The following is a 17837-nucleotide window of genomic DNA, read 5'->3' on the forward strand; positions in this document are numbered from 1 at the left end:
GATTTTGGCCAAGACACTTAAAAATCCCTCGAACTTGGGGTGCCTGGGTGGCTCAGTCAGTGAAGCGTCCAACTCTTGATTTCGGCTCAGGTCATGATATCAAGGTCACGAGACTGAGCTCTGCATCGGGCTCTGGGCTCCACGCTGGGTATGGAGCCTGCTTAGGATTCATTCATTCTCTCTCTCTCTCTCTCTCTCTCTCTCTCCTTCTGCCCCTCTCCGACCCTCCCCCTCTCCAAGTCCATCAATCAATCCCTCAAACTCTTTCCTTACCTGTAAAAAAGAGCCCTCTATCTAGAACCTAAAGATAAAGATCTGGTTCTGGGCTCTGCTACTTTTAACTCTGTGGCCTGAGGCAAAACATTGTATCTTTTCGGAGCTAAAAGCTCCTCGTCTGAATAAGCTACCTTGCACAATATTAAGGTACTGCAAGAGCTTTGCAGAGTAACTGTCAAGTGACACTGAAGAGAAAGAGGCATTAATATCTGTTGCCGGTGGTCACTGAGGTCTGTTCTCTGATGCAAAACAAAGTCCTATGACATCTAGAAAAGTCACTTAAATTGTAACCCACAAAAAGAAACCAAAGGCACTCCCATACACACTTGCTATTCCGCTAAGATGACGGGTGTCTCTCCTTGTGGGGTAGCCCCCTCTGAGGCCCCAATCTATGGCTTTGGAGAAAGCATCCATTTCTTCACTAAGAGAATCAGTCGATGTTAATAATTAAGAACTGAGCCTCCAGGGCCAGAAAGTTTCCAGACTCTTTCCCTCACTAGCTTATGACCTTGGGCAAATTCCTTAACTTCTCTAAACCCCAGTTCTGTAAAATAGCAGTAGTAATAGTACTTTCTTAATAAAATGTTGATTTGATTGAATGAAATAATGCATATACTTGTTTTAACGTAGTATCTGGCACAGAGCAGATGCCAAAGGCTGATTCTTGCCATTATTGTTGTTAATATTATTATAGAACTATAAATATTATACAACTATATCTTTAAAGTTTTGGCTTTGCAAATCAGCCCGTCAAGGGAAATGGCTCTGTGGGTCATTAAGGCTATAATTTCAACATGACTGTGACACATTCTGCTTGGGGATCATTTTTAATTTTTAAGAAAGCCATTCCAGTATGTTTTTCTGATGTGTAAGTTAAAAAGAGGGTAGGGGTAGAGGATGGCAGAGAACTGAACCATCAGGGTTATAAGAATCCATTGTAATTAAAGCACTGGGCTAAGAATAGAACTGAGGTATTTGGCCTCTAATCAATATGATTTAAAAGAGAGATGACTTTCAAGTAGAAGCTTAATGAATTCCGTGCCAGCAACAATTCTACCACCGTGCACCCCACTCCCTCCAATCTTGCTAACAAAACACAAGCAGAGAAACCACCAGAAACCTCTGGATCCAGGCTGCTTTTACTTGCTAGCCCCAGACTGTCATACCCTCATTACAACCTGATGCTTTTTCCCCCCAAAAAGGTTCAAAAAGGAAAAAAAAAAAAAAGCTTGAGGTTTATACAGGCACTCTGTGGCAATACGGAACCTCATGTAATTTATAGTCAGATGGACTCCTGCTTGATTCTCAGCTCTGCCATTTATATTAACTGTGTGACCTTGAGAAGATTCTTAACATCTCTTAACATCTTTTCCTCCCATCTGAAGTGATTCAGTGAGACCAGAAACCACTGTCTCAGGGCGCCTGGGTGGCTCAGTCATTAAGCATCTGCCTTCGACTCAGGTCATGATCCCAGCATTCTGGGATCGAGCCCCGCATCGGGCTCCCTGCTTAGCGGGAAGCCTGCTTCTCCCTCTCCCACTCCCCCTGCTTGTGTTCCCTCTCTCGCTGCCCCCCTCTCTGTCAAATAAATAAATAAAATCTTAAAAAAAGAAAAAAAGAAAAAGAAAAAAAGAATCCAGTGTCTCTGGACTACCTACCATGCACCAGGCAAGCTGAGAGATACAGGGAGATCTAGCCATGGAATCTAACCTTAGGGGATCCTGAGGGCAAGCTCCACCTCCATGAGTGAAGAGCCGCACAAGGGACACTGACTTCACAGCAGGATAGATAATTCAGACGCACTAGACTGTAAGTTTGTCCTCGGCCGCTGAAAGTTACATGATCACTTTGCCTCCACCTGTCTCAGTCTCTGTATCCGTAACATAGAGGAAATAAAACCTCTCCACAGGGAAGTTGTGAGAAATAAATGAGATGGGAGTGTAAAATCATGCAGCATTATTTTGTCCATGATGACTACTGAATAAGTGAGAGCTTTTTTTTTTTTTATTGCTATTGTAGTGGTAGTAATGGTATGATCGTGGTCACCTGTTAATGAAGGCAGTGCGTCAGAACAGGTGCACAGGTTTTCTAGATAACAGGAGCAACCTGAGCAAATGTGTTTGGGCTGGAACCCAAAATGTCATTGGGGGTGAAAACACTAAATACACACATGAACTGACAGCATTTTATAAAAAGGAGGATCAGAACATAAATGTGGGGTCTGGAAACCACCTCCAGCCCCCGCTCTCTACCCCATACTCCTATACCAGCAAGAGCAAAAAATAAGAACAGGACAAGGTGCGGGTTTTGATTCAACTCAGGATAGCCCTAATCTCTCCATCCCTACAGCTAGGACTGTGAGCTAATTGTATCTCTCTGGAGTAGAAGTTCTAGTAACAAGAAAATGGGGGAAGGGGGGTTCAAAGGAAGCATCTGTGAATGCCTGATGGAAGTTTCCACAGGTTTCTTTCTCCCTTGGTATGGGACCCATGGGGTTTAGGTTACAGCCTTCCTGTGCAACAACAGGGTAGAGAGAAATGGGATGCCAGGACATCCCAAAAGAGCTCAGCAAATTTGCTCAGTCCCTTCCTCCTTTTACATTTGGGGAAACTGAGGCTCAGGAAGGCGGCAGGTTGGGTAAAATCATACAGCTAGATGGCAGTAAAAACCACCACAGATGAGAACAAGGGTGTGTGGCTCCCAACGGAACACTGCTTTCCCCATATCACCCTGTGTTCCCCTGAACAGACGGTAATGATGGAGTGTCACACGAGAGCAGAACCAGAAGGGCTTAGAAATTCAAGGTTTCTCAGATTATAGATAGGAATTCTGAGCCCAACTCAAGAAAATGATTTAGCTCGGGTAGTAGTGGACGGATGGGCAAATTTGAATTAGAATCCAAGTCTCTGTACTCGGTGGGCTTTCTAGTGCCCGCTCCTGTACCAATGCAGAAAGCCTGTGGGTGGGAGAGGTCTCTGCTTCTCCAGTTGTCCTGTGTGTAGACCAGGAGTCAGCCTGTAAAGACCGTCAGCTCACTGCCTGTGGCTGTCCATACCCCACATTGGCTCCACGGGTCTCTCAAGGGCAATTCCCATGAAATCTCTCACCAAAAAAAAAACAGTGGAAAGGAATGAGGTCTTTTATTAAATCCGCTTTGGATGTGTTCCCTGCATCCACATCTTCCTCAGCCTCTTGGCTCTTACACGTAAGGTACAGATGCTGGGCTGGGGGTCCAGAGGGTTCCAGACCACTGACTCCATAGCAAACAATCACCCAGGGACTTTTTTCACCTACAGCATGCAGCAGCTAAGGGTTCCTGGCCAGACAATCCATTCATCTCCTTGGCCAGGTAGTAGTCAAAGAACCACAACAAACAGCAGCTTCTGGAAACGTGTAATCAAACTTGGCACAATGGCAGGGGAAAGGCGATGCAGTCTATTACATTATTTCTGTGACTGTGGCTCTGCCTTTAACAGGGGAAAACATAATCACACACAATGTTTCATATTTCAATTTTAAATGAGGGAGGCTCTGTTTTGAACGTCAAACACATAGTTCAGATCAAGGCACGCAGTTGGGTTTGTAATTTATTTTCATGTGTTTATTTATTTATTTATGGTTAGCTGAGTTCCAAAAAGGATCTGAAGCAAAGGATTTGTAATTTTTTTTTCTTTTCCAAGTTTGGTCAGGCCCAACATTTTCATTAAGTGGCTTATCACTGTGCTAGAAATATGGGGGCAGATAAAGGAAGAAGTGCGATCCTTGGCCTTACCTTCTGGATCACACAGAAGAGGGAGTAATGACGATGACATACACATGCTGTAACCTGATTACATCTTTTCAGGTGACACCGTACACAAACAGAATCTTCTCCAGCTTATTCATGATTGACCTGATACCGAGAGAGGAAAGATGGTCTAATCAGGTTCACCTGGGTAGTAGCTCCTAGAACCCAATCTGGAACCTCAGAATGTTTGACTCTGAAATCAAGTCCTTGACTGCCCAGGGCGGGCAGTAGAAAAGGAGAGAGGAAGAAAGGCCAACGTGATTTTGGAAGGCATTATGAATGAGCTGTTATATGGAACAGGTGTGAAACATGAGGAATGGTTTGGTTTTGGTGGAAGTGAGGAAGTCAGAGTGCCGTGATAGACTTCCTACTCATTCACAACAGGGACAAACCCAGTTTAGAAGTATTCCATATCCACATATGGTGCTGAACACCACTTGCCTTGCCCCCTGGCCGGAAAGACCCTGCTGATGGCTCCGAATAACCTTATGGTTACAAAGCCCAACTCTCATCTCTCCCCAGGCCGGGGGCCTGGCTTTGTCCATAGCCTCCATGGGGCCCACCACGGTCAGAAGCACAGGAGTTTCAGCTATGGCAGGATCCGGGGAGCCCGGGCCCTCCTAGATGGGCTGGGTGGTACAACCCAGAAGTAAGGCCCATGGCGAGGACTTCTGCCGATGGAAAAACAGAAGGCTGTAAGGATGCCAGGACATAAATCCCTTCCTCCGTTTTCCATCCTCCCTCTGACTGGCTATTCTGAGATATTGTGTTTCTACGTGGAACCTTCTTGGCGAGGCCCTAAAAGACCAAGCAACCGGCTGTGTTTTCATGACCACGTAGCCAGCTTGTTAATACACTATCCTCTAATGACCTTCCCTTGAAATACCTGCTTCCTTTGTTTCCAGGATATCACAGTCTCCTTACTTTTCTTGCTCTTCCCACTCACGTCTTCCCAGGGTCCTGTGACAGCTTCTCTGTATCAGACTCTCTTAACACGGACATGTCCAGGTTTCAGCCTTTGGGCCTTATCTCATCTAGGCTCAGTTTTGGAGAGCGTGGCGGTGGGCGGCGGCAGGGGTGGGGGGGGTGGGGGTGGGATATTCGTACTGCTGATAAATCTCATCGATTTCTCCAGCCCAGACCTGTTGCCCAGACTTCATACTTGTGATTCAGCCAACTGCTCGATCAGTAAACCCACATGGATGCCCACTCAGTGCCCCAAACTTACCATGGCTAAAACCGAACTATCCGTCCTCTCCCCGTACATGTCTCCACAACTAAATCTCTCCTGCATGTCCCCCATCTCAGGAGAGGACCGTTCCAAACTGCTGCGATGGGGCTCCCCCAGACACTTTTTCTCCCCCAGCCCTATTTCTACTCCATCAGTGAGTAGGGGGTCAATTTTACTTCCTTCCCTTTTGCAGCTCTCATTCTGGTCCAAGATGCCACTTTCCCCTGCTGGATTGCTGTAGAAGTTTCCTAACCAGTCTCTTTGCTGCCAGTCCATCCCCCTACTTTCAGCTGAGCAGACTGAGTGATCCTTTTAGAACATAAATCAGATGACATCTCTCCTTAGCTTAAAAAACATCTTAAATTTTCCATCTTACGCAGAGCAGAAGCCCGTCCTCCAAATGACCTACAAAGCTCTCTTTGATCAGCGTCCCCAAGACTTCAATAACCCTTTCTTTTCTCTCTCTACAGCAGTGTTTCTGGCCTCCTTGCCTGTCCTCAAACACGCCACGCTTGCTTTCATCTCAGGGCCTTTGCACTTGCTGTTCCTCGGCCCAGAGGGAACATTCTCTAGATATATGCCTGACTCACTTCCTCACCTCCTCAGGTCTTTGCTCAAAATACTCCTTCTCAACAAGGCCTGTCCTGACCACCCTATTTAACCTTATCGCCGAATCCATTGCCCTGCTTTATTTTTCTGTATAACACTTCTTGCATTCGACATGCTGGGGATGTTACTTATTTATTTGGTTTATTATCTATCTCCATGTTCTGGTAGTAAGCATCACGAGACTGGTGCCCTCCCTCACTTTCACATTCCAGCCCTTGTGACAGTGTCTAGCACATGTAAGGTGCTCCAAAGACATGTGCTAAATGAATGAGCGCTCCATTGGCCCTGGATGCTCTATGACTGTCTTCCCTTTGGGATCACTGTTTCTTCTGCCAAGGTGATGAGAAAGGTGTGGCAAATGCCTTTGTGGTCATCACTTGTGGCTTAGAGCCTGAGCAGAAGTTGTAGCTCTCACGTGCTGGACACTATAGCACATGCTTTGCAACATGACCATGACCCTGACCATTACCAAGGAGGGAGCACGCACACTAACACAAGTACAGCTCAGGTTGCAGAAGGCTCTCAGCCCCTTTCCTCAAGGATCCTGCAGACTCACAGGGTAGGTAAGACATTCCCAACTAGCTGCTGTAGTATGCTGGCTAGAGAAATTATAGAGTGCCATTTGTATACTCAAATGGAAAGGGGTTAGTAGTTGGAAAAGAGTTTAAGTTTTCATTTCATCCAAGTCTTAATGTGGTATTCCACAAGCAGAGATGAGACAGAAGGATGGCATTGAAAGGAAGGAAGGGAGAAAGAAAGGGAGAGAGAAGGAAGGGAAGGGAAGGGAAGGGAAGGGAAGGGAAGGGAAGAGAAGAGAAGAGAAGAGAAGAGAAGAGAAGAGAAGAGAAGAGAAGAGAAAAATAAATGGATGGATGGATGGATGGATGGATGGATGGATGGATGTTCACCATGGAAAGATGGGACCTGGCAGGAACGGATTCTGGGAACTGTGGGCGAGCATTGGGCTTTATTCAGGGTCTGAGCGGTGGGCCCAGGATCAGCAGAGATCTCAGAGAGCTGGGCATTGAGCAACAGTTTGTGGGAGGTTTATAATCCAAAATTCAGAATCTGTTGGCCCTGCCAGGAGCCCAGAAGTCTGTTCTCTCTGAGAACAAAATACAGATGTCAAAATGTGTATTTGAGGGAAGTGAACAGTTTTGTATGGCTTACGTACAGGTGCTGGTTAGTGATGAAGGGAGAAAGCAACTATTATTATTATTATTATTATTAAAATGATAATTCATGGGTGTTTGTGTTGAACAAGGGATTCTTGTGTGAATAATTATTGATGCACATCTGGGTATCAGATTATAAAGAATTTCAATTTACTGATCATTGCTCCCCATCCCCTCCCCCTTTAATGGTTGGGAAAGTGAATGCAGTTTCTATAGGACAGGCAATTTACACCACAAAATACACTTTGTGGCCCTGTTAGCAAACTGATCACTAGCAGAAGCAGAGTATACAACAATTCATCAAAACACAGCCTCTGCCCTCAAATAGCAGACAGAAGGATCTAGAACTAGAAGATCAGAATTTTGAACCTGGCCCTGCTAATATTTAGCTGTGTGAACTTAGATACCCTTCCCAAACTCGATTTCCCTTTCTGTGAAATGGAGATTGCGCTAAGGTTATTACTACGAAGCCAAAGAGATAGAATCCAATGATGAAGAGGGCTTTGCCAATTATACATTTCCCTATGCATCGTTTTTTCTGTCTCGTCCTTAGCGTTCCTACTAAGAGACACTGAATTTAATGTAGGCTCTGGTCGGAGCTCCCTTTGTCTTCCTCCCAAGAGCTCAGTGCTGGGGTGGCTACAAGCAACCTGCCGTCCCCAAAGAAAGAAGATGAGGGAGGTGTCTAGAACCACAAATGGGGCACTTCCTTCAGTGAAAAGAGTGGATATATCCAGGCTCATTCATTCATAGAGACTGCAAGGATATGACTCTATGCAATCAAAATGCTATTTACCATCCCTCATCATCTTCTTCAAGGACAAAAAATAGTAACAACCTAAGATGCCTTTTGGAGAAAATAATATTTTCATGGGCTTGCTGCAGCTGTCTTAAAAATACTATAAAATACCCCGTAAACAAAGGATTCATATCCATAATATATAAAAAAATCTAAAATATCAGTAAATCAGTTAAAATGAGCAAAGGTTGTGAATGGCCAATTTCATAATTTCAGAAGAGAAAAACTTAATGGCCTATAATGACCTAAAACTTATAAAAATATGCTCCATCTCAGCAGTAATCAGGGAAAAGTTAAAAACAACAACAACAACACAAAAACCAGAAACAAGTACAACGACGTCGAAGCAGGCCACTTTACATTCATGGGCTTATCAAAAATCAAAATTCTGCCATATCCTGATAATTCAGTAGATTCTAATCATCCTGTGTCCTGTGTGTTTTTGGCACTTTAAAGAACCTCAGGATCTTTTGTGGTGACAGGGGATTAGGGGGCCACTATGGTTTTGTTTACATCAAGTTTTCCATTTATTTGCAAAGTCTTGCCCATTACTTCGTAAATTATTCATTCAACAGCCAGTGCGGAGGTCAGCTCTGTCAAATTAAGAACTGTGCTCTTCCCATCCTAGTCTACTGAAGGTTCTCTCTTTCCCCATCCTCAACCCTGCTGATCACTCCGGATGTCAGTAGGTTGAGAAAACCAGGGTGTTACCAGTTTCGGAGGACTCTGAGGTAGGTGTGCGTCTTCTAGCCACTTAGATGGAAACTAAGCATTTCACTAATAGCCCAGGGACTTTGTTCTTATCACTCAACTCTCCAGATTCTAAGATACTTTTCAAAAAGATCATTTCCCCTGAATTCAGTGGGACACTGGGTTCACTGACTTTTTAGATTCTTCATGATTTTATGACCCTATGACTCCCCAGTATTCCAAATGCTCTTTTATTATTTTAAACACAGTATTTCACGAAAACTCAGAGGACTGCTGGGGAGAACTGGCAGAGGGAGAAGGGTGGGGGATGAGGGGAGGTCAAGTGGTCCCAAGTGTGTGTTTTAATCCTGTAAAAGGAGCTTTGGGTCCCAGATGAAACCTGCAGAGAGTTTAAACGGTAGCACGTGCACAGAGTTGAAGTGGAGAAGCATGTGCTTTGCCAGAGCGCACAGCTGAGTCTCCACATCAGGCCAGGAGCCTTGGGAGGTGGGGTCTTGTAGCGACCCTTAGATGCACATGTAGCCTTTCTTCCTGAGTCCCCTGGGAATCTGCCCCCATAGGAACATCCTGTCCCAACGTGGAACAGCCCCTCAATGTCCTGTCCTCCCACTGTTAGAATGGGTACCACCTGCACGGCTATGCCATGGGATCCCACCATTCCCTCCTCCTCAGGAGAGGCTGCTGGGACACACATTTGGCTCCAGGCACATGTGGGGATTGTGTCAGAGCCTTGGGGGAAAAGATCAAGCTCTTTGAAAATGGGATTATACTTGTGGCCGTTTCCCCAGCCTACCAGAGAGTGGGGTGGATGGGAATGTAGATAGGGAAGATATGTCCAAAGCCATGATCCCTGGAAGTCAGAATTCCTTATCTTAATGAAAAAAAATGGAAATAATGAAAGGGCCAATTAATAAAGTGACCTATTTTACTCAGAAATATTTATTGAGCTCCTACTATGCTCCAGGGGGAGTTCTAGACTCTGGAAACACCTCAACGAAACAAGACAGACAGGTTGCCCACTCTTAGAAATTCAGATTCTAGAGGGAATCAGGGTATGAGAGGCTTAGAGATGGATTAAAGGCTCATCACCATTTCCAGTATACAGTAATAGCTCAATAAATGGTACTTATTTAAAAATACCTAGTGGTAAATTTGAAAAGATATATGCACCCCTATGTTTATTGCAGAATTATTTACAATAGCCAAGATACGGAAGCAACCCAAGTGGCCATTGATAGATGAATGGATAAAGAAGATACGGTACAGTGGATACAATGGAATATTACTCAGCCATAAAAAAGAATGAAATCTTCCCACTTACAACAACATGGATGGACATAGAGGGTATAATGCTAAGTGAAATAAGAGCATTAGAGAAAGACAAATACCATGGAATTTCATTTATATGTGGAATTTAAGAAACAAAGAAAAAAGAAGATAAAGCAAAAAAAAAAAAAAAAGCCACTCTTAAATACAGAGAATGAACTGGTAGTTGCCAGAGAGGAGGTCTGGGGAGGGGGATGAGTAAAATCGATGAGTACACTCATCTTTATGAGCACTGGGAAATATATAGAATTGTGGAATCACTAATATTGTATGCATAATATTATACATTAATTACTCAGTAATTGGAAAAAAAAATACCTAGGAGTAGGTAAACCCATGAGTGCAGGACTCTGTCTTGCATTTTCCTTCTCACTGGTACAGGCATTTTATTACCGAATGGCTGAATGAATAAATGAAAGAACCTGAATTCTAGACTTGGCTCTGCCAATTAAGTAGATGCAGGACTTGGAGAAAGGTACTTTCTCCTTCTGGACTCGGTTTCCTCCTCTGTACAGTAGAGAAAGAGTAAGTCATTGATCACATGGCTCCCAATTACAGTCTTATCACAATGCCTCTACCCCACCCCAGTCCAGAGAATTCAGTCCTGTTCCTTAGTCTCCCTTATAGGACCTCCTACAGGGAAAATACCTACTTATATTTTCAACCTTCTCTCTCACTAGCCTCCTACAAGACCTCTATGCTTGAAATAAATCAATATAATCACAATCCTCTAAATTTCCCATGTGTTCCTTGACCCTGCGCCTTTAGCTCACAATACGTCCTCTAAGGGCTTTCTTCTTTCCATCCAGCTGACTTTTTCTGTTATTCAAGTTTCAGAATCAATCACCATCCACAGGGAATACTCCTTCGTGCTCTCTCCACCCTGTAGATACAGGGCAGGGTTAGGGACCCCTCTATTGTGCTGGCTAGACTCCCTGGGCTTGTTCCTAATTTGGCAAGGGACACAACTAATTGTGATTCTCTGTTTTTGTGTATTTCCTCCTTTTGAGACCAGAGATAATTTTAGTCTCCAATGTGTCTCCAAAGACTTTCTCATAATAGCTGCTCAGTAAATGTTTCTTGGACTGAACTTAAACGCTATCCTCAGTATATCACTGAGAAGAAATTGCCAGTCATTATTTTATAATAGGCTCACATGAACATTCACAAGAATTTGTTATTTTTATAAAGTTTAAGTTCTTGGAAGACACTTATCTAATACAACACGCTCTATATATTGTCTGGCTGAAGAAACACATAAGGGAAATTTCTTAGTCTGGATGTTAAAAATAATACATCATTCTGTGGTAAGCTGAAATAATTTCACAAAGAAAAATCAATGCTGGGGCACCTGGGTGGCTCGGTCAGTTAAGCGTCTGCCTTCGGCTCTGCCAGCCCTGAGCCTGGCTCCCTGCTCTGCTTCTCTCTCTCCCTCTGCCCCCTCCCCTCTGCTCATTCTCTCTCTCTTTCTGTCCGACTCTCTCAAATAAATAAATAAAATATTTTTAAAAAATCAATGCATTAAAGTGGAAAGTTAGTTATATCCAACATAAATGGGTCTTAAACCTAGGTTCTGCCACTTAATTTAGCTACCTGCCTTCTCTCAGAAGCAATACAGAAGAGTAGAAATAGTACTGGTTTTGGCATGACATAAATCTAGATTTAGTTCCTACCTCCATCATTTTGTAAATCTGTGAACGGGTAAAATTTATATTCTCTAAGGCTCAGTTTGCTCATCTGTATCCTACATAAGATGTATCACATGGGATGTTTGTAATATTTTATGAAATGTTGTAAGAATTTGGCATAGCATCTATCCCATATGAGATGCATAAGCAGTTAGTCCTCCCACCCTTTTATAAAGTAAGTATCTTGGGATAGGATTCATCCAAGGCCTTAGCCATGTCTATGAAAATGGTACACCCAATTACCAGCAACAGTTGACAATAAACAGATATGTCAGTTAAAATAATAAACATGATGGCATCATAACTGCCCATGGTTGACCATCAGCACTACTTCTTAAAATGTATTTCACTCAGTTAACACTTAGTTTTCTGATGAAAAAGAAAGAGGAAAAAGGGGAAAGAGGAGGAAGGAGAAAAGAGATAAAAAAGGATGAAGAAATAAAAAGAAAAATGAAGAAGAAAGGAGGAGGAGGAGGAGAATTAAACTGCTATAGATAGATGAGAAAATTTTAAACTTTTCTTCAAGTAGCATAAGCTGTGATACTTCTATTATTGAGACAAAGGAAATTCTATCACTGGGAAATAGTTCTTAGTGTTTTCAGCCAGAACAGTCCTAGTGGATTTTGTCTGTACCAAAGGATACCATAGGAGGAAACGGGATGGACTGCTTTCATCTTGATTTTAAAAAGGCCTATTGCCATCTCTTAGGATGAAGTGCTCTAAACTTGTGAATTTCTTGGAATTCCAAGATGGCCATGGCCTATCTTTCTGTGACCCAAGGCAGCATAATTGCAAGGGTCTGAACTGGATTTCCTGATTTAGGTTCAAAAGTCTGATTTTTTTTAAATAGCTCATGGAAGTTAAAAATATCCAAGACTTGACTTCAGGGAATAGCCCTTTAAAAAAATTATCATTTCTTTAGAAAGTGTCACATGTCTGGTTTTTTCCATCTCATCATTGGCATGACCATTTTTGCAGGCTTAGTAATGATACTCCTTTTAAATTTTAGTCTCGACGATGAGCCCCTTTTAGGAGAGAGTCAAAAGCTCCTTATTTAACTCTTCAACGACACAGCGTGAGGAAGAAGTTGAGCTTCCCAAATGCTCCAGGAACAGCTCAACTAGCCTTGAGATGCAGTCAGGTCTGCCTGTGGGCTAGTTTTAGGATTGGGGGGAGGGGAGGAGGTGCATGTCAACAATTGAGAACTTTGCTTTTCCTTCACTATTTGGTTTAATAATTTCATCAGCCATTTTCTTTGTCTGTTTGATCTCTTTTAATTCATTTTGTGTTTCTTTCATATGTTATGACATTAAAAACCAAAATGCCAGAATGGACTATAGATGCCTTAGGCACAAGTTTTTCTGTCATTTTTTCCCCTTGTTCCTGATTATGAAAGGAATAAAGGCTCAATGGAGGAAATGTGAAAAATAAAGAAAATACTAGAAACCATATAAAACATCCATATGCCACCAACCAGAAGAGTGTGTGTGTGTGTGTGTGTGTACATACACACACACAAGCATACACCACCACTACCACTACTACTACTATAAATACGTTGACCTATTTCTTCCTAGCTTTTAGTCTGCGCCCCTTGCTTGTCTTTACATACTACTTATGATTTTATTTTCAGCTTTTTTTGTTGGATTGCCTTGCATTGTTTTTATTTTCAACCTCAGATGAGACATTTAATTGAGTCAATATTCCTCTTTATTTCATGGTAATTATCACTGATTCTTTCAAGGCCCCACACTTGTTTCATTTTCTTTATATTTTATGTTCCATTCATTGCCTCTCCCTTCCCTCTCTTCTCTTTCTTTTCCAAAGCATCCACCCTAGTGTATTTGATGTTTCCTTAGATGTATCGTCAACCTTGAAAAATATTTTGTATGTGTATACATTTGTCAATTACATAAATAAAATTACGAATTTCCTGTTTACTTTATTTCTTTATTGATTCAATAAATGCTCTGTTTTCAATATCTAACCTTATTTTTCTACGTGCATGAATTTCTTCTGTGACTCTACTCCATCATAAACACCCTCTCCTTTTTAATGTATCCAGTATTTTGGTAGGAGGCACTTCAGTTGGCTCTGTTTCCCCACTACCACACTACGTTATGAATCAGTGTGTCATGCCTGTGCCGTGACTGACCTGTGTATGGCTTTCTCTGGAGTAGGTACCCAAGAGCAGCACTTCTGGGTCCCTGGACACGTACCTACGCGATTTCACTTAGTACCACCAGATTCACTGTGCGGGATGGCTGTGTAGGTACAGGTGCTCCCCTGCAGTGCGGAAGGGTGGGTTCTCATATCACCTCCCCTTCATGCCCGGCAACGCGTAATGCTTTCTGACTTTCAAAAATCCGCCAACCAGCTAGCTATACAAGAGTATATGTTCTCTCTGTCTGCAACATCCTTTCTCCAGACCTTCACAGAGCTCTCTCTCTCCTTCAGTCTCCATTTAAATGTCTGTGTTTTTTATTGAGGCCCTTTTAGGAATTGCACTTTTGGTTCCTTTTTATTATTCAGTAGCCCTTTGTGGCCTCTCCCACATGTTAACCTTTTGAGAATGTTTCAAATGCCTATACATATTCTCTGTTGGGTGTACGACTCTGTATGTATCTATTGGTTTGTACCTGCTAATTATATTTTTGCAGTATTTAAAATATTTTTGCTTATTTTTAGACATGTACTTGATTAGAAGAAAGGGTTAATATCTCAAACTACAAATTATTGGCATATTTATCTTTCCCTGTAATTCCGCGGGAGTTGCTTTGTTAATTTTGAGCTAAGTGCACGTATGTTTATGAACATTGTACATTTTTTATCTACTGTCCTTCTAACTAAGCTGTTCTTTTAGTCTTATGCCCACATTTATCTCAAAGTTGATTTATCTGTCACAAAAATCGCAACTTCAGCTTCCTGCGGTAAACATAGTCATAGGCATGTTTCTATACCTTTGCGTACACTATTTATATCCCTTCGTTTTAATTTTTTTTAAAGAAAACAAATTAGTAGATCTTGTCATAAGAAATACAATCTGAAAACCTCCGGCTTTTGAGCAATGAATTGAAACCATATACTCTAAATGTGTCACTATACTGGTATGATGCCCACTCGTTTCTGCAAAATTATTTTGTACTCTTTGCCATGCTTTCTTTCTCTTTTTATTTCACCTTCTCTACTGCTCAGTGGGTAAATTTTATTCAGCTGTGTTGAAAGTTATATCTTCTTTCAAACGTTCTTGAAAATTCAGAACCAATGTATTAAGAATTACAATTGTTTTGTTTTTAATTTTCTCATCAATTCTTAAGACTTTCACTGTGTCTATCCTGCTCAGAGCAATTTACACTTTCAATGCCATCCCTATTAAAATACCACTGACATTTTTCAAACAGTTGAAACAAACAATCTTAAAATTTGTATGGAAGCAGAAAAGACCCCAAATTGCCAAGGGAATGATGAAAAAGAAAACCAAAGCTGGGGGCATCATGTTGCCTGACTTCAAGCTGTATTACAAAGCTGTGATCACCAAGACAGCATGGTATTGGCACAAAAACAGACACATAGACAAATGGAACATAATAGAGACTCCAGAAATGGACTCTATGGTCAATTAATCTGGACAAATCAGGAAAAAATATCCAATGGAAAAAAGACAGTCTCTTCAATAAATGGTGCTGGGAAAACTGGACAGCTACATATAGCAGAATGAAACTGGACCATTCCCTTACACCATACATAAAGATAAACTCAAAATGGATGAAAGACCTAAATGTGAGAGAGGAATCCATCAAAATCCTAGGGGAGAACATAGGCAGTAACCTCTTCGACATTGGCCACAGGAATTTCTTTCAAGACACGTCTCCAAAGGCAAAGGAAACAAAAGCAAAAAAGAACTTTGAGACTTCATCAAGATAAAAAGCTTCAGCACAGCAAAGGAAACAGTCAACAAAACTAAGAGGCAGTCCAGGGAATGGGAGAAGATATTTGCAAATGATATTACAGATAAAGAGCTGATATCCAAGATATATAAAGAATTTCTCAAACTCAACACTCAAAAACAAATAACCCAGTCAAAAAATGGGCAGAAGACATGAACAGACGCTTCTCCAAAGGAAGACATACAAATGGCTACCAGACACATGAAAAATGCTTAACATCACTAGCCATCAGGGAAATACAAACCAAAACCACAACGAGATACCACTTTACACCAATGAGAATGGCAAAAACAAAACAGGAAACAACAAATGTTGGAGAGGATGTGAAGAAAGGGGAAGCCACTTACACTGCTGGTGGGAATGCAAGCTGGTACAGTCACTCTGGAAAACAATATGGAGGTTCCTCAAGATGCTAAAAATAGAGCTACCCTATGAACCAGCAATTGCACGACTAGGTATTCACCCAAAAGATACAGATGTAGTGAAAAGAAGGGGCACGCGCACCCCAATGTTCATAGCAGCAATGTCCACAAGAGCCAAACTGTGGAAGGAGCCAAGATGCCCCTCAACAGATGACTGGATAAAGATGTGTGTGTGTGTGTGTGTGTGTGTGTGTGTGTGTATGTGAGAGAGAGAGAGAGAGAGAGAGATAGGAATATTATTCAGCCATCAGAAAGGATGAATACACACCATTTGCTTCAACATGGATGGAACTGGAGGGGATTATGCTAAGCAAAGTAAGTCAAGCAGAGAAAGACAACTATCATATGGTTTCACTCATATGTGGAACATAAACAATAGCCCAGAGGACAGTAGGGGAAGGGAGGGAAATCTGAAGGGGGAGAAATCAGAGAGGGAGATGAACCAGGAGACACTATGAACCCCAGGAAACAAATGGAGGGTTTCACAGGGGAAGGAGAGAGGGGTATTAAGGAGGGCACATGTGGTGATGAGCGCTGGGTGTTATACGTAACTAATGAATCACTGAACACTACATCAAAAACTAATGATGCACTCTACAGTGGCTAACTGAACATAATAAAATAAGTTCAAGCAAAAAAAAAAAAAGGCTTTCACTGTGTAATTTTTTTCCTCTGATCAAGAAAACATTGAGCCCATTCTCTTCTTCCTTGATCTTGCCCCCTCCATTCCCTCATTGGGAGAACTCCCAATGGGAGTTTTAGTCTGAATTCCCATGTATTTGCCTTTTCCTCTACTGTTTATGGGGAAGTTATCACTGATTAAGATAAGAACTTCTACTAAGGTACTTAACTTTATTCCTAGGTTTCCTCCAGAGAAGTGATTATCTACTTGCTATATGACTGCCTACACAAGTGTCTTCAAACACAGCATTTTTTTATTGGAACTTCAGAGACTTTGTATGTCTTAGCTTATTTCACGTTTGCACTGGAACTTGACATACAAAGTGCTTTTAAAAACACTCTGGAAGTGTTTCTCCACTCTCCTCTTGAATCCAGTGCTGCACACAGAAATGTTGATTTGGACCTACCATCCTACTTCCTTGTAAATCTTTTTTTTTTTCCTTCAGAACTGGATCAAGTCTTTTCTGGCCTTTAATTTCATGCCCTATGATTGTTTATTTCTTGTTTTGATTTTTTTATCCACATTACTTAGCGCTTTGAGAATTCTCTATTTGAAATGCTACTTTTATTTATTTATTTTTAATTTGGGACATACACAAGTGTTATTTCTTCAAATGTGACGTTCTCTCCAATTTTTACTCCGTTCTGGTACTTCTATTACAGGGATACTGACATTCTGCTTTTTCCATCTTTTTTCTCTCCTCCTAACACCTTCTAGGAATATTCTTTGACATGATTTTTCTAGTCTGCTACTTTATTATTTGCTGTATCCAAGCTGTCATTCATTTTTGAGAACTTTATTTCAATTATTTCATTTTGCCTGACAACTCAATTTTTCAAGTAATTTCTTTTTGCTTTATATTCTTAGTAGACTCACTTATGACTCTGGGTTTGGCTTTTTATGTTTTTTTTTTTTTAAGATTTTATTTACTTATTCGACAGAGATAGAGACAGCCAGTGAGAGAGGGAACACAAGCAGAGGGAGTGGGAGAGGAAGAAGCAGGCTCATAGTGGAGGAGCCTGATGTGGGGCTCGATCCCAGGACCCTGGGATCACGCCCTGAGCCGAAGGCAGACGCTTAACCGCTGTGCCACCCAGGCGCCCCTATGCTTCTATCTTTTTTGAGGAGATCCAAGTTTTGTGGAGCCAGAAGCCTTGTCTTACCCACTTCTGTATCTTAATGCC

The sequence above is a fragment of the Ursus americanus genome, chromosome 18 (assembly GCF_024610735.1).
Source record: "Ursus americanus isolate L20-20 chromosome 18, mUrsAme1.1.p, whole genome shotgun sequence".
Lineage (NCBI taxonomy): Eukaryota > Metazoa > Chordata > Mammalia > Carnivora > Ursidae > Ursus > Ursus americanus.